Raw genomic sequence first — 24,447 nt, 5'->3', positions numbered from 1 at the left:
TGTTATGGGAGGTCTAGCAGTAAAACCAAGAGATGGGGAACCAGTGGTCCTCCAGATGTTGTTGACTCTAGTGGTCGGGGGTCATAGGAGTGGAGTCCAAAGTATTACACTGTAGCAGCACCCACCCCAAATTCTCTGCTTGTTGCACAAGTTGAAGACCATGTTTTTAAAAAAATCACTTTCCTCTTCATGTGGTCATTTCATCATAATTCCAAGCCAACTAAATGAGAAGAAGCTGCAGCCATGCAGGAACATCAATTTATCTTTAAGCCAGGGGTAGCTCACCTGTGATATTCCAGATGTTGTTGAGTTTCAAGTCTTATCAGCCCCTGACAATATGTCTAATTGTCAGGGAGAATGGGTGTTAGAAGTTAGTCACCGCTTTTGAAAGGGTACCAGTCATTTTGAGTTTAGCAAAGCACCCTAACTATACTCTGGAAAAGAAGAGAAGTAGTGATGATGTTTGCAACAAATAACAAGCAACTCGAATGTATGCATCTGAGCACAGTTGGTAGTTGGAACGCTCTGATGTATATGTCAGCAGAATACAGGCTCGAAACACAAGGGATGAGCCAATGTAATTGCCGTTTGCTGTGATCTCTTGGTTTTTCAGTTGAAGAGATCATGTTGAGGGGTCTATGCCACTTCTTTTCTCATAAGCTTTAGGCACTTAGAAGTATTTTCTCCCATTCTTAATTTGCCTGGAGCAAGGCTTTTATCTAGACTTTTAGCCAAGAGGCACCTACTGAAATATTCATTGGCAGAAATTGTGCCATGGGTGTTTTTCCCCATTTGTCCAGTTGTGTGTCATTATAATGAGCCTGAGCAGGATGAAAATAGTATTTGACACAGAAGAATGGTGTCCTCCCAAGGCTTTATTAAATAGGCAATTAACCCTTTTTGGTAAGAAACTGTAGAGGCTAATGGGAGTTGAGAATTAGCCCTCTGTTCATGCTCACATCTTTTCCTTTCTTTTTCTTTTCCTTTCTTTTTTTCTGAGGATACTTTCTAAGGAGTTGCAGGGTGACAGAGCATGATTTCCTGAAGTTTTGAATTCTCCTTTAGAAAGAAATGCTTTAGAAGCCACTGGTGTTTGAAAAAATAGAGTGAATCAAGTGAGCAAGGTTATAGAATTATAGAATCATAGAGTTGGAAGAGACCACAAGGGCCATCGAGTCCAACCCCCTGCCAAGCAGGAAACACCATCAGAGCACTCCTGACATATGGTTGTCAAGCCTCTGCTTAAAGACCTCCAAAGAAGGAGACTCCACCACACTCCTTGGCAGCAAATTCCACTGTTGAACAGCTCTTACTGTCAGGAAGTTCTTCCTAATATTTAGGTGGAATCTTCTTTCTTGTAGTTTGGAACCATTGCTCCGTGTCTGCTTCTCTGGAGCAGCAGAAAACAACCTTTCTCCCTCCTCTATGTGACATCCTTTTATATATTTGAACATGGCTATCATATCACCCCTTAACCTCCTCTTCTCCAGGCTAAACATGCCCAGCTCGCTTAGCCGTTCCTCATAAGGCATCGTTTCCAGGCCTTTGACCATTTTGGTTGCCCTCCTCTGGACACGTTCCAGTTTGTCAGTGTCCTTCTTGAACTGTGGTGCCCAGAACTGGACACAGTACTCCAGGTGAGGTCTGACCAGAGCAGAATACAGTGGCACTATTACTTCCCTTGATCTAGATGCTCTACTCCTATTGATGCAGCCCAGAATTGCATTGGTTCTCCATGTTGAGTTGTGGAAATGAACAGTGAATACTGTCTTTTTCGCTCTATAAGACTCACTTTTTCCTTCCTAAAAAGTAAGGGGAAATGTGTGTGCGTCTTACGGAGCGAATGCAGGCTGTGCAGCTATCCCAGAAGCCAGAACAGCAAGAGGGATGGCTGCTTTCACTGCAATCCCTCTTGCTGTTCTGGCTTCTGAGATTCAGAATATTTTTTTTCTTGTTTTCCTCCTCTAAAAATTACGTGCGTCTTGTGGTCTGGTGCGTCTTATAGAGTGAAAAATATGGTATCCTCTTGGAGAAAGTTAGGAAGAGATCTTGGCACAGCAATATTCCTAGAGTACGTGTGTTGGGTGAATGTGTGCAAAGGAGATGGAAGCAGGATAGTGCCCACTTCCATACATTCAGATAATGGTCTCAACAACTATAAGGTCCATTTAGACTGGAGGTGGGAGAGAACTTTCATTTGGTTTACATTTGAAGGGGAACCCATCAAATTCACACGTTCCGAAACTACATGAGAAATGAAACACAGCCATCGTTCAAAATTTGCCCTTATCTGAATTTTGCAATGCTGTTCTCCAGCTAAATAATGCGTACCCCCCCCCCAAAAAAATCCATATATTCTCTATATGGATTTTTTAAATAGGGAATTCCTTTTGGGAATTGAAGGGACAGAAATACCCAAGTTGTATAGAAATTTATTCATGTATGTGACTACAGCGGCAAGAATGTTACTAGTCCAAAAATAAAAACTTACAGAATATGCAAAAATGGCAAAACTTACCAGAAATCAAGATAACAAACTTTTTTAAAAAGAATGGAAATGGTTTATTGAATATTTACAAATAAACTGTAAACAACTAAGAACATTGGCAGGATTATTGTAACAACCTGCAGTTTTATAAGAGTATATATTTAAAGTAGATGCATAAATGAGCAAATTAAGTTCATTTGGATATGCAGAAAATATTAAAAATAAATTTAAGGAACAACAGAAAGTGGGGGAAGGAAGTCATGTTTTGAAATCTTATAATGATTGAAATGTATAAAATTGAAAACCATAAATAAATAAAAGCAAAAACAACAACAACACACCACCCATATATTAGTGAGAATAACATACAAAGTGTATTATATTAGGGGGAATTGGTTACTTGGTAATTTTGATGGAGACAGACATAACTCTCCAGGGAGGAACTACTACGAAGAATGTCCTGTCACAGATCAGTGCCAGCACTCAGTGGCAGTACCATCAACAGCCCCTTGTCTGGGCTGATCTTAAGTCTCAAGATGGTTAATATCAGGGGAGGCAATCTTTTGGGTCTCAAACCACTCAGAGCTTCGTAAACCAGTACTCATACGTTGAACTGGTGCCCTCCTCCCACTGTCCTTGACATCTGAATCTAAGTAGGTTGCCACTATGGAGAGGACTTCCTTCATTGAAGGAACATGCTTAGAGAATTCCCTCTAGAGATGCTCAACTGGCAGACCCTTGAAAATCCTTTGGGTGACAAGGGAAGTGTCCCCACTCCCTGACTTTCTAACTTTTCTTTGCTAATTTTTGGGTTCAGGGGTGCCAACTATAGGGGGCTCTGGGTGTCCGAGCACCCCAAACAATATTGTTGTGGGTGCTCAGCACCCACACCACAGGGCTCCCTGTGGGGATGCTGTCTGAGGCCTTGTGAGACCTCAGAACTTGACTTCTGGTGGCACTGGAAGTTCCATGGCCGGGGGGGAGGACCTGCACGTGATGTCATGACATCACGTTGCAACATGACATCATGCTGTCGTGTGGGCTGGGCACCCATAACCTGGGGCCCAAGTCAGCTCCCCTGTTAGGGTTCTTGCTGTTGCTCTATTGGACTTTATTGATTGGTTGCAGACCACTGCTTTGTTCATTAACAGTTTCAATATGTGCACTCTCCCTGGCAGATAGATTGAATAGGATCTACCACCCCACTCCCAGCTTATTAATTCCAGCTGCATATCTTGCACATGCTAGACTCATATCATATTCTATCATTGGTGATTAGGGAATTCCATACAAACGGTAGAGAGGGATACCATCATCACATCAAGCTTTATATTCCGCTTAAGAAAATATTTCATGAGTGTTTTATCTGAGGATTCAAGAACTGCATTCTAAGATTGATAGTTTTGCAAATAGATGTAAAGGAATTTCCATATCGCTGTTTGACTTTGTTGGCCAAAAATGTTACTGGATGTCAAAGCAAAATATTAAAATGTCAAAGCAAAATATTGCATGCATAACACTTCTGTGATTGTCATGTCTTTTAAAGGGGGAGGGGAAATGTGTAATGTCAGTGACATTTAGCACCAACTCTAATTGTTGATTGCAGTCATTATTATGATCAATATATAAATAGATGATGAGTGGAAATTATTTTTCTTCTCCAAGCCTGTAGATAATGAGAATATTGGAAGATCCTTCAAGTGATCAGGGTTGGATTATTGTTGCTTCTGGAATGGCAATAGCCAAGCTTGATCTCCAAAGATTTACTGCAGAATGTTCAACTATTTGCCCCAAACTAGGGGTAGATAATTTCTTTCAGTATGTTTTTAATGTTTGATGTTTTATTATGTTTTTATATGTGCTGGAAGCCACCCAGAGTGGCTGGGGAAACCAGACAGATGGGTGGGGTATAAATAATAAAAATGTTGTTGTTGTGCATTTTTAAGCAAATTAATACAGTGCACTGAAATATGTGCATGTGTAAATTTACTTCTAGCAATGTGTACATTGGAACTCCTTGCCTATTGACATGAAGTTTATACCAGAAATTTAAATTGCTGAATAAAATAAAACTGGCAGTGATCTACCCATTGTCATTGCCAGACTTGCTGAGCTTTTTTCTTTTTGGGGGAAGAAGTGAACAGAGTTTTTTTATAGGGGGGTGTCACCCAGGGACCTACCTGTCGATCACGGCTGACCAGCTGTGCATGTCTGCTCTAGTGTGAGAAATCCACTAAAAAAAAAAAAGACTTTGTGGTTAGGAAAGTGATGGGTAAACACTCTGAAAAGTGTGGGATCATAGAATTTGAGAGTTGGAAAGAACCTCAAGGGTCATCTAGTCCAGACTAGATTCTAGTCCAACCACTTGCAATGCAGGGATCTCGGCTAAAGCATCCATGACAGATGGCCATCCAACATCTGCTTAGAATCCCCCAAGGAAGGAGAACCCACCACCTCTCATGGGAGTCTGTTCCACTGCTGAACAGCTCTTACTGTCAGAAAGGTTTTCCAAATGTTTAGTCGGAATCGTCTTTCTTGCAACTTGAAGCCATTGGTTCAATTCCTACCCTCCAGAGCAGGAGAAAGCAAGCAGGTTCCCTCTTCCATGTGACAGCCCTTAAGATATTTGAAGATGGCTATCCTATCTCCTCTAAGTCTCCTCTTTTCCAGGCTAAACATACCCAGCTCCTTCAAGCGCTCCTCATAAGGCTTAGTTTCCATACCCTTGATCATCTTGGCTGCCCTCCTCTGCACACGATCCAGCTTGTCAACATCCTTCTTAAATTGATGAATCAGTGATTCATCAGAAGGCATTTATCAACCACAGAATCAAATCAGGATGATTTCAGGATGAATGGTTCTTGTTGTATAACCTCCCCACAAACAAATCAGGACAACCGCTCAATGAAGACCATTGTCTAATCCCTGAGTAAGCTTTGTGCGATCAAATTGGGATGAATGCTCAATGAACAGGTCGTCTGGAAGGGCTCTCCGTAGAACAATAGTAAGACTTCAGTTACAATTACAGTAGCCAGAAATGTCACAAGCTGATCTTGACAGTCAGCTTGAGTGAAGAAGTCTATAGCTGCCAACAGAAGAATTCAGCAGCTGGTGCCCACCTGATCTCCGGAAAGGGGGGGGGGCATTCCACATAGTAGGCACCATCAGAGATATATGTATGTGAGGTTGGCATGGAATGGTAAGAGACTGATCAGACCATCCCCACGCCAGGCCAGTGCTGGATTTAAATATAAGCTAAACAAGCTATAGCTTAGGGCCCCACTCTCTTGGGGCCCCCCAAAAAAATTAAAGGGAAAAAAAACCTGGATGTACATTTCCAAAATATTAGATAAAAAACAAATAAAATAAAACCTACATACAGCAACAGTGTTTTGTGTTGTGTAGGCTCCTATGATGTAAGTAATGGGCCCCGACTGCTAGCTTGCTCCCTAAAATATCACATATAAAGGGCCCCATTACCTTCAGTAGCTTAGGGCCTTATCAAACCTAAATCCAGCCCTGGCCCAGGCTATCAAGAGAGAGTCATGAAGAAGGACATACTTCTTCAGATGGAATAGTCTTCTCTATGATACTCACATGAACAACAGACTTAGAGCAGAGAGCTAATCACTGCTCTGTGGTGGTGGTCGTAGGCATTTCCGGGTGTGTCAAAGATTTCTCAATCTTTCAGATTTTTACCTTTTCAAGAGGTCCCCCCCTTCAGACCTTCTGTCCATTTGAGAAGGGTCTGGGGCAGAGACAATGGAGATAAGGACATGGGGCAGAGCCCCCCCACCTCCCACTCCATGCATCCTTGGAGGGTAATTTCTGACAGGGGCTTGGGTGTTTTCAGAAACCTTTAGAAGACTTTGTGTTCGGTAATAACAGGTTACGCTGGACATGTGCCAGGTGGCAAGCTTTCTGGCAACAGCTCATTTGTATGTTTATGTTGAAATCCCAGGTACCAGCTGCCTTTTCATTAGACAGTTATTAGCATTTTCTGCATTGAGTTCAGTAGGGCTAAATGGTTATCAAGTTTTCTTTTGCTATGGAAAATAAACTCTTTTGATGCTTTCCCATTAAAATCATGCTTGCCATTTACTGCCATTTCTCACCCTTCATGGGCCTATTTTTCATCTTTAAACACAGCCAAGGTTGGCATTACATTCGTCTTAAAGAACCGTCTTGAAAGCGCCAATGTTATTTCCATCAGTGTCTTTCAGATCCCACAGCTGCATTAACTCAATGAAGCAGTCAGTCTTGTCTTAGGCAATTTTGATGTAATCAAAAAGTGCTCTAACACCCTTGGCTGCACTCAGGCTTCTAAGAGGGTAGCATTATGATTTTATTTTCTTGGAAAACACTGTTTATGCTACAGAGCAGCAGAAAGAAAGGGGGAAGAAATTGAAAACAAGGGATGGTTGGAGGTTGTTAATGCCAGCAATAGCTGTGGTAAGAACACAGGAAGAGCCAGGTGGCCCCCAAAACAGGACATGGCAACGGCCATGCTAGCAACTGGTATTCAGAGGCATGAGGGAGGTGGGTTTGTTTGTTTGTTTGTTTAATGTTGGGGTCAGAAAACAGGCTGGATTCCGACTCTCATCAGCTCTTCCATCAGAAAAGATACCAGAGAACTTAAAGACGAAATTGAAGACAGGTTTACAACCTAAGACACAACACAAAAGGGAAAAGAGATGGCGAGGAGGAGAAAAGCAATCTCATGCACCGGTTCTTAAAAGTTAGAGATTGACCAGTTCAGAAAGAGAAGCCAGCCTGTCAGCAGCACTTTCCTGTGTCTCCCCCTTCCACAGTCTGATGGAATTACTGCAATTCAGCGGTGAATCTGCGGTTCCCGTCTTGGTGGATTTTTCATTGGAACCAATTGGAGGACTCATTGGAATCTGCCTTAAGTGATGCAGTCAATCAGCCTTCCCCAAACTGGTTCCCCTCAAAGGTTTTGTACTCAAGTGTCCATCAGCCCCAACCAGCATGGCCAATGGTCAGGAATAATGAGAGTTGTAGTCCAACGACATATGGAAGGTACCACGTTGGTAAAGGCTGTGGAAGAGCCTTTATATGTACATGTGTCTTGCTTTGGGTTGGACCTCAAGCTTTGCTAGTATTGAGATGTCCACCAGACATACAGAGCCAAGCTCATTCATACCTGCATTTTATCTTATTTTAGATTTTAAAACATTTTATTTTTGAATATTAAAAAAATAATTTGAACCAAAAAAAATGGCACTCAGTTAACTGCATTTTACAGCTTGCAGGACCTTGGTATAGCTTTGCGTATATTCGGGTGTTACTAGATTACTGTAGTCCCTTCCCAGGATCGTCTTTCAAGACACATGCAAGCTCTTTCGTGCCACCAGGACCAAGCTGGACAGGCAGATGGAAAGGGCAGCACCTTCGTTCACAGCATCAGTAGTTCTCTCTATTCTTTAAGGTTTTTTGGATGTGAAAGGGGCAGTACAGTCATTCAAACTTTATCCAACCTCTTTGCATCTTACAAAGTTAAAACAGCTAAAAGAAGTAAAATAAGAAGGCAATGCTTGTGAAATGTACAGTGCATAATTTGGAAGGGCCGGTTTCATTACGATTCACCCGCTTCCTTCTCCTGTTCAATTGTTTCTTTTGAAGGCAGTGGGTTTTTCGCTTGTGTTTCCATCTTCTTCAACTTAGACTTGTCAAATTTCTTGATTTCAGCCATATCTGGTTTGTCAGGCATATCTGCCGATTGATCAGCGATGCGCTCTCTTCAGGTACAATTCCGCTCTTTTCCATACCTACATTTCTAACTAAAAGAAGATGCTCAAAGTGGTTTACAGGCAACATTGAAAGTTAATATGCAATTCCAATTAGCTGGGTCAATGGAGAAACACCTCTGAAGGTTATATTGGTGGCTTTTAGAAGGTAGGTAGAATATGATGAGTTGGGTGTTTCCTCTAATGTTAGAAAAAACTCAAAATTAGCCTTCCTCATTTGTGCTTTGCCCTTTCTGTTTTAAGAAGCCAATTGTAATGTGATGCTGGCTTTCCCTTTTGTCCTCTTAAATGTGAATAGTAAAAACAGTTGCTTGCATTCTTCCTACACTTCTGCAATATAATTTCCAGTAAGGCCATGCATGCAGACAATTGGTATGAGGCCCTTTCCTATGAAAAAATGGTGGGTTGCATGCATTGTCATTGGCCATGGCTGCACCTGTCCTTCAAGGGCTTTCCAAAGTCCTGGGATGCTCTCAGTGGGCTCCGTTTACTGGGTTTTGGAGTATGTTGTCTCAGCAGATGTTTAGCCCACTGAACCCTTAAAAAGACTGGCAGGGCTTGACCTTCCCACAATTCCATCTCTCTGGAACTTCTGTTATCAGTATTTAGAGGACCTATCACCTGTTCTGTAGTCACATGGTGCTGCATGCTGGTGGGTCAGGGGAACGTCTTCAGACTCCCAAGGATAGTTCAAATGGAAGCAGTGCAGAAAGGGTGGAATGACTGGTTTATCATCTGAACCACTCCTCCTCATGCCAGCACTGGGACATGACAGTGTCACATGCTAATTTGTGCATGTGGCAGAAGGGCATGAATGTTCAAGCTTCCTTGCTGTACTTACATAAATTAATGAACTGGCACAAGGATTAGAAAACCCCATGCTTCTGTTGGTCCTCTGCGATTCTACTGTTCTATGGTTGCGTACTGACTCTACTTTTAAAGCCCATTCAAAGCGTATTTCCCCCCACAAAAAAAAATCCTGGGCAACGTAGTTTACCCCTCATGGAGTTATAATCCTACCAATCCTTACTTTCTAGCAATTCCTTGATGAGACAGGGAGGGGCTTATAGAGGAACTTAATATGCATAGAGATCACTCTTAGATGTGATTCCTGCTGCCATGGGTTCTCTTTTTAGCTGCTGGGTCAAATCAAGGAATAATACACTGGCTCAAATATTTCATCCCACCGTGTGTTATCCTGGATGCTATATGGCCAGGCTTGATCAAGTTCATTGTGTAAAGTATCCCATTCTAAAGCTCTGCATTTCAGAACCTTCCCAGAGTGGGAGCAAGCCTAGCCAAACAAATCTATAAAATCTACAGAAATTGTATGGCGTTTGCTCACTCTTTTTTCCTACGAATCCCTTCTCATTTTCAGTCTGAGTTGCATGAGATTGTACTTTTCTAAAGTAGGAAAGATTTATCAATTTTGTATTTAAATCTGAAGCTCACAGCTCTAATCGTAATTTAATATGACTAAATACGTGCATACTTTATGGTCAATCATCCAGATCTTTTACAAGGTCCCTTGGCTTTGGAATTACTAAATCTTAAATGGTACTATATATGAGCCTTGTCTGACATGACATATATTGAAACAGACTGCAGAACGATCACTTAGTGATGAGAACCTTGCTACAGTTTTAGTGAACCAAAGCTAAGAGGCAAATTATTCAATTATAGTAAATTTACAGTAGCTTAATATTTGATAGAAGTGGTTCTTCTATCATCAGAGCGTTGCATTGGAAACCCTTGAGCAGCAAAATAGCTCCGGAAATTCTGAGGCTGTTTTAGCCACTTATTAAGAAAATTCATCTATCTTGATCTTTTATGAACACTTTGTGCCTCTTATAGCTTGTGTGCAGTAATTATTATAACATATTTTCCATACGCACTTTTGACTCTTCAGATTAGTCTTAAATTGTGAACTAATCCAGAAGGGGGAGCAAGAATGCAGACGGGGGGGGGAGAGAGTCAACCATAAATGGGAATAGATAGGCCACATGATTTATCTGCACAGAGCAAGACCTCTTCCAGGTGGCTCTAATCCGGGGAGACAATGTGATGACCCTCCAGATCTTCTGCATTGCAATGCCTATCAGTCAGTATGGTCCATCATCAGGGATGATGGGGAATGTAAAAACATCTGGAGGATTCCATGTTGACCATATATGCTCCAGATGTTGTAGGACTCCAACTCCCTTCATCATTGGCCATGCTGGATGGGTCAGGTTTTTTTTTTTGGGGGGGGGGGTTAAAAAAAGATTTTCCAACTGTGCATCCCACCAGACACCCACACTCACAAACCGAATGAGCTTTGCTCCCTTGCTTACAACTTCTTTTGGTGTTGGTTCCTCCATAGGAGTCAACAGCTGTTCTGTGCCATACAATAACTAACAGGGCAACCCAGTGGCCCCGGCACTGTTGTGAATCTTAACTCAGTGACCTGTGCCAGGGCCATTGGATGATCCTGAAAATTACGGTATATCTTTTCCAGCTGCCTCATCAAACTTTGGCCTGTGCTTGTCCTAGCCAGCAAGGAACTCCAAAAGCGATCTATAGCTGCTACAGTTCTCCTCTGTCCCCGAGCCCCTTCTTGCTCAGCCCTTCAGCCCTGATTCTGCTAAGTTCACTGGTGATCATAGAATCCAACTCCTAGTCCCCTTGTCCCCACCCCAATAAAATATTTGAGGGGACTGGGCCCCCAAAGTTGATGGACATTGCCATTCAATTGTTGTGCTTGCAGTGCATCTTGTGATCAGTTATGTGGGGCAGGACTTACCTGCCCTCTCCCACACAATAGTCTATTCAAGTTGGAATCTCTTACGGTAATTCGCTGCTAGTTCGCTCTCAGTTGAGGAAAAAAACCAAAACCATAGCACAGGCTATGACACTTTCTTCATGACCTGCAGGTTCCTCCTCCATCCTTTTCTAACCCTTCCAGTGAAAGTGAATATTGGAAGATTCAGGACAGACCAAAGAAAGTACTTCTTTACATTAAAAAAGGGTAAAGGGACCCCCTGACCATTAGGTCCAGTCGTGACCGACTCTGGGGTTGTGGCGCTCATCTCGCTTTATTGGCCGAGGGAGCCGGCGTACAGTCATGTGGCCAGGAGGACTAAGCTGCTTCTGGTGAACCAGAGCAGTGCACGGAAACACAGTTTACCTTCCCGCCGGAGCAGTACCTATTCTATTTATCTATTTGCACTTTGACGTGCTTTCAAACTGCTAGGTTGACAGGAGCAGGGACCGAGCAATGGGAGCTCACCCCGTCGCGGGGATTTGAACCGCCGACCTTCTGATCGGCAAGCCCTAGGCTCTGTGGTTTAACCCACAGCGCCACCCGCGTTCCTACTTCTTTACATAGCAGGTAGTTAAATTGTGAATTTGATGCCACAGGGTGATGTTGTTATTATGTTATGTATTTTTGCGTTTTTATACTGTAAACCGCACTGTGATCCTCGGATGGTATATAAATTTAATAAATATTATATAGATATCTAGATATAGATGCATTGCACTCATATGCGTAGGCTCAGAGTAGCCCACAATATCTGAATCAGCCATTCATTGTTCCTTTTCATATATTTTACAGCAGCTGGCACGATTGTTTTGAATATACAGCCCCTCCTCTTTTCCCCTTTAAAATGCATTTGAAAAGACTCTCGCCCAGTACAAGTTGTATGTATGCTTGAAAGCCACTAATCCCCATTTTAGCCTCAGTGTAGGGACTAGTCTGCAGAGCAAAGTGTGTGTGATTAATAGAGAAGAATCCGCCTGCCTTTCTCATTTCTTTTATTAACACGCGCACCTTAGGCTGGTCCGAGCGGAAAGAAAACAGTGTTGTGAAAAAGAAAGGGGAGAGATCATCTTTTACCTTTTAACCCGGCGATTGTCAATTTCTATCAGGGGAGGCAAGGCCTGACATGCTCAGGGTAGCTGCAGCCTGATTTGCATACGGCGAATTCTTTCATCAGCAGCAGGAATTGTGACAGGGGCTAATTAGCATTTCCACCCCGTATTCAATTCTTTTATTTTATTTTTTTTGAGGACAAGTGCCAGAAGCAGTGGAGGAAGTTTAACTAAACCCAGATTTTGATTCCCCCCCCCCCCCCACTAAAATGGGTTCTGATTTTGGAAGAAGAAAATGATGTTGATGAAATAATCACCATAATAACAACAGCATAGTTTTGGCATGGTGGTGGAGGGACCCATAGGAAAGGGACAGCGAATTCAGTCAGGAAATTAAGTACTGTACAGGAATATCATGTGTGGATTCTTTTCAGCTTCTGAAGGCATTAAGGCATGGCCTTTTGGCAAAAAGATTTACTCTTTGATTTCACCCCAATGTGGGAGGCTAATGAGAGCCATGTTGCATGGCCAACTCATCACCCATGGGTCGAGGTGACTGCCTCTGGTCGAATGATCCACAAGGACAGAAGATCCCAGTGTAGATCTTTGGTCTCCCCTTGTTTCTGGTGTAGATCTTCACTCCTCACTTTTTCACTGGCAGGGAGAGGGCACTATTTTGAGGTTTGCCTCAGGTGCTGGGTTGGAATTCTTCCTTTATAGTCTTATATTTGGAGTTGTTCAAGCATGGGAGCCTATGCATAGAGCTGCAAGTTTAGATGTCTTCTAAAGGTTGTATAGTTACTTATCTCCTTGGCTCAGGGGCACATAACTCCATACCCTTCAACATTTCTCTGATGAAAATAGGGATGTCCTAAGGAAAAGCAGGACATTCCAGATTCAGATCTGAAACTGGGACAAATTCTTTAAATCCGGGACTGTCCCCGAAAACCGGGACACTTGGAAGGTGTACACTATTGCACATGGAGGGTTATTCTGTGCTTACTGCAATCTGCACTCATTTGGTCTATTCTGCCTTCTAAAGCAAAAAAAAAAAAAAGTGTTAGTAAACAGATCTAACAATCTCCTTTATTAAAAGAAACTTTTTTAAAAACAAAAATTAAGTATACAGTGGTACCTCTAGTTGCATTCCGCTCTTGTTACGGACTTTCAGCTTATGAACGCAGCAAACCCAGAAGTGTTTACTCCCGGGTTCACCCCGTGCACATGCGCAGAAGTGATCTGCATGAATGCACAAAAGCGATCTGTGCGCTTCGTGCATGCGCAGAAACGCTCGATCGTGCTCCGCCCATGCACGAAAGAGGCGCTCTAGTTGTGTACTTTTCAGGGTGATATTAGCACCCCAAAATGGATTAAGTCCGCAACTAGAGGTACCACTGTATTTATATCCCACTTTCCCCCAAGTTGGGATTCAAGGTAGCTTACATTTTTAAAACATCATTATAAAACATAGGAATGTTTAATAGGTGGTTTTAATGCTCACAGCATAACTGACTTCACTTATCATGGAACAGTTATAATTAGGTGTTGAAGAGCCTCATCTATAGCTCCCAGCACCCCCTACACCACCCTAAAAATATTTTCCAAAAATACAAAAAGAGAGAGCATGATTTACCAGGGACAGGACCCAGAATAATGAGACTGCTTCTGATGGATAGAGACATTTGAAGCATGGGAAATGAGTGACTCATTACAGATGAAATAAAAGAGACCATATTAAGGAGTTATTAGTCCAGCTCGTAGGTGCAACGCAGACATAAAGTTTAAGTCCTTGAGCATTACTCCAAGGAAGTACAATCTTAAGTTGGGGAGCAAACTGCTAAAAGTAGTAGCCTGTGATGACATCCATCCCCACATCAACTTGTGAGGGACCCATCAAAAGAAGACAATTGCCATTTTATGGATTTCATACCACTCAATCAGGACAATGAAGACTCCCTTTGGAATCGTACTTGTAATTGGGGTGCTATTGGAAGAGGGATGATGTGGAGATGATTTGACTGTGGAATCATCTGGGAGGCATTTTGGGGTGTTTGGGGGGTCACTTAAGGACTTGCAAGCCTCTTCCCTTTTACAGCTCATTTTTGCATGTCTAATTTATGGCCTCGGTCAGCAGATTCTAACTAGGAATGAGGGAGACATTTGACTCAGGTTGTTGGAGGGAAATCCAAGCATACACTGCAACTCGGAGAAGCTCACCCCCCAAATGCCCCATCAATCATTGTGCGGGGAGACACTGTCATTTGTTTGAACTTGGATGACTATCAGCGTAGCATCAGGAAGATTTCAGGACATTGCTTTCCCTTGTTCCTCACACAGAGCAGTTGCTAAGAAAAGCATACGTTACAAACTAAGACGTCTCCGGTTCAAATCCCATTGATTAAAATTAAAAACCTGAATGAATGGAATAGAGAACACTTGAAAGGTAACAAAACAGGTGCTAGGCAAACATATTAATGGGAAGAGTGAGCAGATATGGAAGTTGCTTTGTACTGCAGTGTTCCATCTAGCTCCACTGACCAACAATGGCTGGATCTCAGACAGGAGTTTTTCCTGGCCTTCCAGGAGGTGCCTAGAATTGAATCTGGTATCTTCTGCATGCAAATCACTTTCTGTTAACCCTGAGCTACGAGCCTTCCCTTAGGTGCCACCGCAGAAAAGATTCCTGTGTTCTCCAAGAGTCACCCACCTAAGCTCAGAAGAAGGCAGCACATGGAGAAGAACTTCAGCCGCAGGCAGATTTTGTGAGAGGCCAGTTAAACGCTCAGGGTCTCTGTCTAGTTTTGTTGCAGCTCTGTTGTCTGTTTCTCCCCTATAATGGCCAAGTAGTAAAATGACAAAGGGCAAGACTCAACTAATTAGTCCTACTAGTGGAAGTCTGTGCAAGGATATCTGCTAGAGGATCAGAGCTTCCACTCCTTTCCTCCCCTTGCATGCTTTCCATGATTGGTTCGGGGAGGGTGGGAGGACTCCCAAAACAGCATGTGGGGAGAGGAGAGGGGGGAATTGTTCTGTCTGGTGAGCGGAAAAGCTAGTGGTGTTGGAATGATTGCCATAGCGCTAAACGGCCTCGGTCCAGTATACCTGAAGGAGCGTCTCCACCTCCATCGTTCTGCCTGGACACTGAGGTCCAGCGCTGAGGGCCTTCTGGCAGTTCCCTCGCTGCAAGAAGCCAAGTTACAGGGAACCAGGCAGAGGGCCTTCTCAGTAGTGGTGCCTGCCCTGCGGAACACCCTCCCACCAGATGTCAAAGAGAAAGATAACTACCAAACTTTTAGAAGACATCTAAAGGCAGCCCTCTTTAGGGAAGCTTTTAATGTTTAATAGGTTACTGTATTTTAGTGTTTTATTGGAAGCCGCCCAGAGTGGCTGGGGGGACCCAGCCAGATGGGTGGGGTATAAATAATAAATTATTATTATTATTATTATTATTATTATTATTATTATTATTATTATTATTATTCTGTATGTTCAGGGAATGGGATAGTACCTGCCTGTCCAACCCTCCCTCCAAATCTCTATTCACTTTGCAAAAGTTTTTAAAGAGGCCTCTTTATGCATGCCTACCGCTGAGCACCCATGATGTTTTGCACAGTCAGGAATCCTGGTTAGAGAGGGTTATTGTGTGAATTACTTGTGTGTTGCAGTTGGGGCAGATGAAGGTGTCCTGTTCCGCTGCTGCAGATTCAACATGGTGGTTTTATGCCTCTGGGCGCACCTCCCAGTAGTTGTTCCACCTCTGGTCACTGCTGTGGATATTGACATGGGGCTGCCTGGCTTAAGGCAGGCAGTAGCTGACCAGTGGGACATGCTGATCTCTCCTATCAATGAAGGCAACCCGTAGCACTGGTACTGTATGCCAATCCAGTTGAACTTATAGCTCGTAACTGCTGCCTCCCACGTTGGCCCTTTCTTTTTGAACTCGCAATTTTTATACCTTACAATGAGAGGAGCGGAAGGCAGATCCCTTTGATACCTAGAGAACAGCATTGCACAAACACAGCTTAGGCTCCTACCTGGATTGTTCTTTAATTACAGAAAATTAACGAGGAGAGTTCTCCCTGACAGCCCCATGCCTCTAACTGTGTTTGTGAAAATATTCTGCGCTTTCAGAAGTGCAGAACTTCCATGCCTTTAGGATATAGCAGTTCTTTACTTGGATTCAAATGATTAAAGAGCTAATTTTCTTAGTGGGAGGTTGGTACATTTCTACCAGATAACTGCATTATAGGGATATGGGTACTTTTCAGTTTCACGACAGCCTAGGGAATTTCGAGTCACCCAACTTTCCGTGAGCTGCAGTTCAGAATATGTGCCACCATGAAAGCAAACGGGAAACCACACACTAGGTACAAACAGCTTCTGAAGCCCCTATTTTTTACATAGCTGGGGACTCTCTTTTTTCTCTTGGGACTGCCTTGTGCAGATCTGTTCTATTTGATCAAGATCTGCTCTGTTTAAATGAGTACATTCATTTACATCACAGAGTTAATTTACTCTGCATTATTCCACTAGAGTTTTCTACTGATTTTCAATGTTGCTGCAATTGTTCATTTTAATCTGCTTTAAATAAAACACACACACGTTCAATAATTTATATCATAAATTATCAGGGCACTTTAGGCCAACTTGGGCATCTCTGACAGACCCCCGCACTTAATTTATAAATAAAGGAGTCCTTTTGGTTACCAATCTCTTCTGGCTTAGGAATTCTACCTTCCAATTATGGATATGGGGGACCCACCTAAATTTTTATCAGTAATGAGGAAATGCCCTCTGCACATGCACCGGGGAACTCTTTTCTTTGCTGTCGTTTTGCCATTGACAAGGGGAGGGGCTGGAAGAGGGAAGAACACTTGAAGGGGAGTGATCCTGCACACCACCATCCAACAGGCCTCCCTGAATCCTCATGGGGGGGGGAGTTTATCTTCAAGGGCCAGAATGCAATAGCTTCTGCATCCAAGTTGAGTAGACCAGTGGTCGTCTCCTCCTTTCTCCCAATATTCTTGAAACTTGAGGAAGACAATGCAGGATCTTTTTTCCACTTGAGATCAGGGACATCCACTGAAGCTGAAAGTTGGATAATTCAGGACAGACAGAATAAAGTTAGTGACCCTATGGAACTCACTCCCACAAGAGGCAGAGGTGGCCACGAACTTGGATGGCTTTAAAAGAGGATTGGACAAATTCATGGAAGGCAAGAATATCAATGGCTCATAGCTATGTTCCTCCTCTGTTGTTGGAGGCAGCATGCCTGGGAATACTGGGAATCACAAATGGGGAGAGTGCTGCTGCCCCCCCCCATTTTTCACTTGTGGGCTTCCTATCAGCATCTGGTTGGCCACTGTGGGAAGAGGATGCAGGAATGGATGATCTAGCACAGGGGTCAGCAAACTTTTTCAGCAGGGGGCCGGTCCACTGTCCCTCAGACCTTGTGGGGGGCCGGACTATATTTTTGGGGGGAGAGGGGAATGAACGAATTCCTAGGCCCCACAAATACCCCAGAGATGCATTTTAAATAAAAACACACATTCTACTCATGTTAAAAACACGCTGATTCCTGGACCATCCACGGGCCATATTTAGAAGGCGATTGGGCTGGATCCGGCCCCTGGGCCTTACTTTGCCTACCCATGATCTAGCAGGCTCTTTCCATGCTCTTATGGGGGTTATACTACAACTCCCACCATCTCATGTGGAAAATGCCAGTGCCTCCACTGTGACCTGAAACAGATTGATTTGTACGAATTGGGCTCTTATTTGTGAGTGTCCAGACAGAACAAATACTTTCCCCCATAAGGCGACTAATGTGTTTGCCTATAGTCCGCAAAGGCTTATCCATCCAAAAGGATGGTGTTTTCGAAGATCCTTTCTCGACGTTCTCGCAAGTCCATCACAGCTTCAGCTCAGGAATTTTTTTTTGGGGGGGGGGGGTTGGAGAAAAATAATAACAACAAACTGGCCTTTGCTTCTGTGGAGGAACCTTCCCCCCCCACTTTATAATATTTTATAGTATCGCTTGAAAGCAGATGAAGATTGATGTCAATTCTTTCTTTTTCAGTAGTTACACACAGTACAGTAACCTGGGTTCAGACAATTTAGCTTATTGAATGAAAACCCTCACCCCACCCCACTGGTCTGCATTCCAGAATTCAAAAGGAGGTGTGTGGGTTTTTTTTGGGGGGGGGGGTGGAATCGAGGCTGGGATTAGAGCCAGACTGAAGAGTACCGATGCAGTCTGTCAGTGAGCCCTGAGGTAACAATATCATAATTTATAAATTCTACCAACAATAGGCTAGCAATTAAAGAGGTAAGTTTCCTTTTCCTTGTCCCTGTTTCCAGCCAAAAAGATCTCAAAAGCTCAAGCAAATGCGTTTGCGTTTCAAGAAAGGGGGGGGGGAGAGAGAGTAAAATAAAGCACAAAGTTAAAAGTGGAGAGAGGAGGAGAGGAAGACTTCGTTTTTGCTTCTGTTGTAACTTGCAGCTCTTAACTTCTCCTGCTCTCGTGGCTGACAGTAAGCCGGACACGGCGACATGCCTCTTCAAGTGACCCAGAGTAACGTTCATGCCCAAGCAGTTTTGAACATTTAATTGGTGTTATTTTAATAGAGCGCAGAGGACCAGCGATTCTGTTGGGATAAACGGGTGGAAATGTCATGCCTGTGCTAGCTGAGCTCTGCAGACTTCCTACCCCAAAGGAAGGTGGGAGAAACGGACGGCAAATGCAGGCCACAAGAAACTGAAAATAAGGACTATATCCCCCCCACAACTGTCAGAAGCAGAATACAGTGGTACCTCGCTAGACGAATGCCTCGTAAGACGAAAAACTCACAAGACGAAAGAGTTTTTTGTTTTTTGAGTTGCTTCGCAAGACGAATTTCCCTATGGGCTTGCTTCGCAAGATGAAAACGTTTCCTTTTTCTTAAAACCGTTAATACCCAATGCATTCCTATGGGAATCCGTGCTTCGCAAGACGAAAAATTCGCAAGACGAAAAAACTCGCAGAATGAATTAATTTCGTTTTGCGAGGTACCACTGTACTAGACAGCGCTGAGCTAGAGCACATCCAGACCACACATTTAAAACATGAGGATACCATAGCCTAAGGTTACCAGACGTCCCTGTTTCCTGGGGACAATCCCCGGATTTACGAATCAGTCCCCTGATAAAACAATCTATTTAGTAGGAAGTTGAAAAGCGTCCCTGGATTCATTGGGAAAAAAAATCTGGTAATCTTACCATTGCCTCCCTCAAAGAATCATGGGATCTGTAGTTTGTTAAAGGTGCTGAGAGTTGTTAGGAGACCCCTATTCCCTTCACAGAGTTACAGTTCCCAGAGTTCCCTTGGAAGAGGAATGGACTCTGGGAGGGGAATAGGGGTCTCCTGCAAACTCTCAGCATCCTTAACAAACTACAGTTCCCACAATTCTCTGGGCAAAGCCATGACTTTTAAAAGTGGTATCTGAGTGCTGCACTGGTATGGTCTGAATGTGGCCCTAGATGGGCCAATGGTCCGACTCAGCTTCATATGTTCCAAGCTCAAATCAGTTTCTCTCTGTGAGTGTTATCGAATCACTCTTGGAGGAACCTGATTTTCTAGATCCATTTCAGCTGGGGTTTTGGCACAGAAACTACTTTGGTCACCCTGTATGATGACTCTGTCGGGAGAAAGACAAGGGAAATGTGTCCCTGTCAATTCATCTCTACCTCAGTCTCAGCAGGTCTTGATACCAGCAACCATGATATCCTTCTGGTGGTTTGTGGTAGTTCCTCCTTGGACAATTGTTTCCAGAGGGAGTGTTTTTCAGCACCCATTGAGTTTTCAAAGTGGGGTTCCTCAGGGTCTGATCTTATCCCCCATGCTGTTTAACATCTACCTGAAACCACTGCATGGGGTCATTCACAGTTTTGGATTACTTTGTCAGCAATATGCTGGTGACCTTACCCACAACTCTATTTCTCCTTTACATCTGCAGGTGAGGCAGTAGAGGGGCTGTTCTGTACACCAGTTGCTGGAAATGGCAGCAGGAGAAAGTGCCCTTGTGCTCAGGTCTTGCTTGAAGGTTTTCTACAGGCATCTGTAGTTGGTCAAAGTGAGAACAGGATGCTGGACTAGATCTAGAGAGGCACAAATACAAGATGGGTGACACCTGGCTTGAGAGCAGTACATGTGAAAAGGATCTAGGAGTCTTGGTTGACCACAAACTTGACATGAGCCAACAGTGTGACGCGGCAGCTAAAAAAGCCAATGCAATTCTGGGCTGCATCAGTAGGAGTATAGCATCTAGATCAAGGGAAGTAATAGTGCCACTGTATTCTGCTCTGGTCAGACCTCACCTGGAGTACTGTGTCCAGTTCTGAGCACCACAGTTCAAGAAGGACATTGACAAACTGGAACGTGTCCAGAGGAGGGCAACCAAAATGGTCAAAGGCCTGGAAACGATGCCTTATGAGGAACGGCTAAGGGAGCTGGGCATGTTTAGCCCGGAGAAGAGGAGGTTAAGGGGTGATATGATAGCCACATTCAAATATATAAAAGGATGTCACATAGAGGAGGGAGAAAGGTTGTTTTCTGCTGCTCCAGAGAAGCGGACACGGAGCAATGGATCCAAACTACAAGAAAGAAGATTCCACCCAAACATTAGGAAGAACTTCCTGACAGTAAGAACTGTTTGACAGTGGAATTTGCTGCCAAGGAGTGTGGTGGAGTCTCCTTCTTTGGAGGTCTTGACAACCGTATGTCAGGAGTGCTCTGATGGTGTTTCCTGCTTGGCAGGGGGTTGGACTCGATGGCCCTTGTGGTCTCTTCCAACTCTATGATTCTATGATTCTATCTGCCAGAGGCCTGATCCAGCTTGTTCTTGTTGTGTCCTTATGCTGTGTGTGTAGCCATTCTTACGTGAAATCATCCCCCCCCCCCCGGAACTACTGTTTTATTCTTTTTGTAAACTTTTAATCTTGTTTCTTAAAACTTTTGTGAAGAAGAAGAAGAAGGGTTTGGATTTGATATCCCGCTTTATCACTACCCGAAGGAGTCTCAAAGCGGCTAACATTCTCCTTTCCCTTCCTCCCCCACAACAAACACTCTGTGAAGTGAGTGAGGCTGAGAGACTTCAGAGAAGTGTGACTGGCCCAAGGTCACCCAGCAGCTGCATGTGGAGGAGCAAGGACGCAATCCCGGTTCCCCAGATTACGAGTCTATCGCTCTTAACCACTACACCACACTGTGGTATCTTTTCATATGCCACCCCTGTCCAGATGTCAAGTTCTGCGCTGTATTCAGTGGCGGAGGAAGGCGGGTGCGTTGAGAGAGGGTTGCCCCTGGTGTCACCACTGGGAGGGGGTGACAAAATGCCAGGCGGCACTCACCACAGGACCTGCAGCACGCCCAAGCCATGCGTCTCTCTGCTCTGCCCAAACAGTCTACTCACTGCCTCCCGCCGAACTGTACGGTGGCTGAGTGGGAGGAGGCAGGCAGACTCTGCCGCTGGCTGTATTGCAGGTTCTCAATGAGACACAAAGTACTAGTAAGTTTTAGGCTTGTTAGTGGAAAGCAGTCAGAAGTAAACAACTCATTCCCCTAGCGGCAGCAAGAGTCTACTGAGAAGCATGGGCAAACAGAGAGGGACACTCCCGTTTGGGCTAGATCTCCTTTCCCATCTCTACATGGTGCTACATGGCGCAAGCTGGAGTGCCAAGACAGTCCCACACAATTATCTTGTTGACAAGGTGGTAAACTTGTGGGCTAGACGATGCACCTGATATTTGGATCTGCAGTTGGTTAATGAGCCATACCTAAAGAGTGTTCATTAATGGCTCCACATCAGCATGGAGAGCAGTGACAAGTGGAGAGCTGCAGGGGTCTCTCCTGGGCCCATTGTTGTTCCACATCTTTGTAAATGATTTGGACAAAAGGAGCAGAGAGGATGCTCATCACATTTGCCGATGACACCAAACTGGGTGGGGTACTTTAGAAGACAAGGAACAGGATTCAAGGTGATCTTGACAGAATGTAGAACTGGGTCAAAACTAACTGAACAAATTTCAAAAGAGATTTTGGCAAAGTTTTCCAATTGATAGGCAAAGTCAGATTCAGAAACATAGCATGGGGTGTCACCTAACTTGAAAGCTGTACTGTATGAAAAGGATCTAAGGGTCTTTGTAGACCACAAGCTAAGCATGAGACAGCAGTGCAATGCAGTGGCTGAACAGACTAATGCAATTATTATTATTAGTTAATATTATAATTCATTAAATTTCTATGCCACCCTTCATCCAAGGATCACAGGGCGATTTACAAAATGAAAACTCAAAAACAGAGCAATTCTAGGCTGCATCAACAGAAGTAATGTCCAGATCATGAGAAGTAATGGTTCCACTCTATTTTGGAAGATGTTGAGGGACTTAGATAACAAGTCCTATGAAGAAGTTGGATATGCTGGTGAAGGGATTATCAAAAGGTGATATGATAGTCATCTTCAAATACTTGATCAGCTGCAATGTAGATGACAGAGAAACTGTCTCTTCTGATGTTCCAGAGAGTAGGGCCTGACCCAATGGTCAAATTGCAAGAAAGGGGGTTTCAGCTAAACATCAGGAGCACAGTATGAGCTGGTTGATATTGACAACAGCAGAAAGGTAGACTCTCTTTTGTTATAGATGGGATGCTGGGATGTCCACGTTATCTGTGATGCTTTAGCAATTTCTACATTGCTTAGGGGGCTAGACTATAGGATCTTTGAGCTTCCAACTCTGTGAGTCTAAAGACAGGAGAGTGCAGCTTTTAATTTCTGCATAGCTTGCATAAGGTTTGAAGGGGATTTTGTATGGGGAATAAGCTTTCTCCACCATGTCATTTCCTCGTCTAATGTTACACTGGCCTGGCAAAAGCAGGAAGCATCATTTAATTGTGTTTCATCCTATCCCACCCTCCACACACAATGTGTGAAATTGCTCTGCGATTCTGACACTAACAAAAGTGCAACATTGAGTATTTGGCCTCGTTTCCTTCCTCTCAGGTAGGTATAATGATCTAATTTTCATAACTGTGGAAACAGCCAAAGCCAAAAGAAACACAATGCTTTCTTGGTGTGGCACACAAAGCTGGAATCCAAGCCAAAATACAGAATCTAAGGCCTCTGAAACACTCCTTTGGACTTGTAGAAACAGCCATGGATTTGCACTGATGGTCTCACAAAAGGCGAGACATTTCCTTGAGTGAAGAGGGCGACTTTTGTCTTGGAATCAAGTGTGGCTATCTCCAGAAAACAAGTTTTTTCCTGAACAGCTTCCAGTTCTGCCTAGTTCATTCCAGTTGCACGCCCTTTCCTCAAAATGTGTTCCCTCATGTATGAGTGCCAGCATAGCTGTCCTGATAAACCGAGGTTATAAAAGGAGTTGCTTCAGGCACTGTTGTTTTGATCGAGGCAAGTGCTCTGGAGAGGCAGGATGGGAAATAAGTCTCTCTCTCTTTCAGGAGAGAGAGAGAGAGAGAGAGAGAGAGAGAGAGAGAGAGAGAGAGAGAGAGATATTGTGGGGAGGGGGGAAGAAGACATGATATTGAAGTTAACATTGTTGTGAAATGTGACAATGCTGTCCTCCACACAACTTGTGCTTTGTGAGGAATTCGAGTGTTGAGTCCAATCAGACACTCAAGCCATGTTTGATCCCTGCTCCGAGTGAATTAATGGAAGGGAAATATTTGTGGCAGGTGGGGCGTGAGGGAAGGGGGAAAAAAAACATATTCTAAGGACAGAAAGAGAAGATATAAGGGAAACTTGGAGTTCTCAATCCCAGGCTTCCTTTGTGACACAGTAATGCGGGGAGTGGGGTGGGGCAGAGGTCGCATGCAGGTAATAATTGGCAGTGATAAGGAATACTTAATTCTCCCCAAGAAATAGTCTTGATTTTTCAGCATCTGGTCTTTCCAACTCTCAGTGAACCCAGCTACGACTGTGGGTGGGTGTTAAAAAGTCTCTTCCAGAATACAAGCGCATAGTCCTATGCAAGTTTACGTAGAAGTAAGGTCCATTGTATTCAATGGGGGTTAATCCCTAGAAAGTGTTTTAGGATTGCAGCATTGGAGGACAATTCAAACGCCTGGCACTGACGTGGTAGTGCCAAGGACTCATCCGCACCTCAGTCACACATAGCAGGGGCAGGACAATCTCTGCACCAGTCTAGTATTGATGCAGGGACTGGGATCATCTCAGGATCCCATAAATCCCGGGAAGGCTCAGCTCCTCCCTGTCAGAGGCGTACCTAGGATCATCATCATCATCATCATTTTTAATTTGTATGCCACCTTTCCATAGTTAAAAA

The 24,447-nt window shown here is 43.8% G+C and overlaps 1 long non-coding RNA gene and 1 pseudogene across 2 annotated transcripts in view; one reads left to right on the top strand and one right to left on the bottom strand.

Annotated features, from left to right (window-relative positions):
• The window catches only part of LOC309373395, a 65,418-nt gene extending 45,183 nt beyond the window's left edge, over positions 1-20,235 (top strand). Inside the window, exon 3 of the long non-coding RNA XR_014170014.1 lies at positions 20,103-20,235. This is a non-coding gene — a long non-coding RNA (uncharacterized lncRNA). The remainder of the gene's footprint in view (positions 1-20,102) is intronic.
• On the bottom strand, positions 7,792-8,267 carry LOC309365353 (thymosin beta-4 pseudogene; annotated as a pseudogene). Its single transcript has one exon. The product of its transcript is annotated as a thymosin beta-4 pseudogene (transcript).
• Positions 20,236-24,447: the final 4,212 nt, after the last annotated feature.

Source organism: Podarcis melisellensis, assembly GCF_964234715.1.
Source record: "Podarcis melisellensis genome assembly, chromosome: 1".
In the NCBI taxonomy this organism is placed as follows: domain Eukaryota; kingdom Metazoa; phylum Chordata; class Lepidosauria; order Squamata; family Lacertidae; genus Podarcis; species Podarcis melisellensis.
The sequence above is the reverse complement of the archived record's forward strand: the minus strand, read 5'-3'. Positions and strand labels throughout refer to the sequence as shown.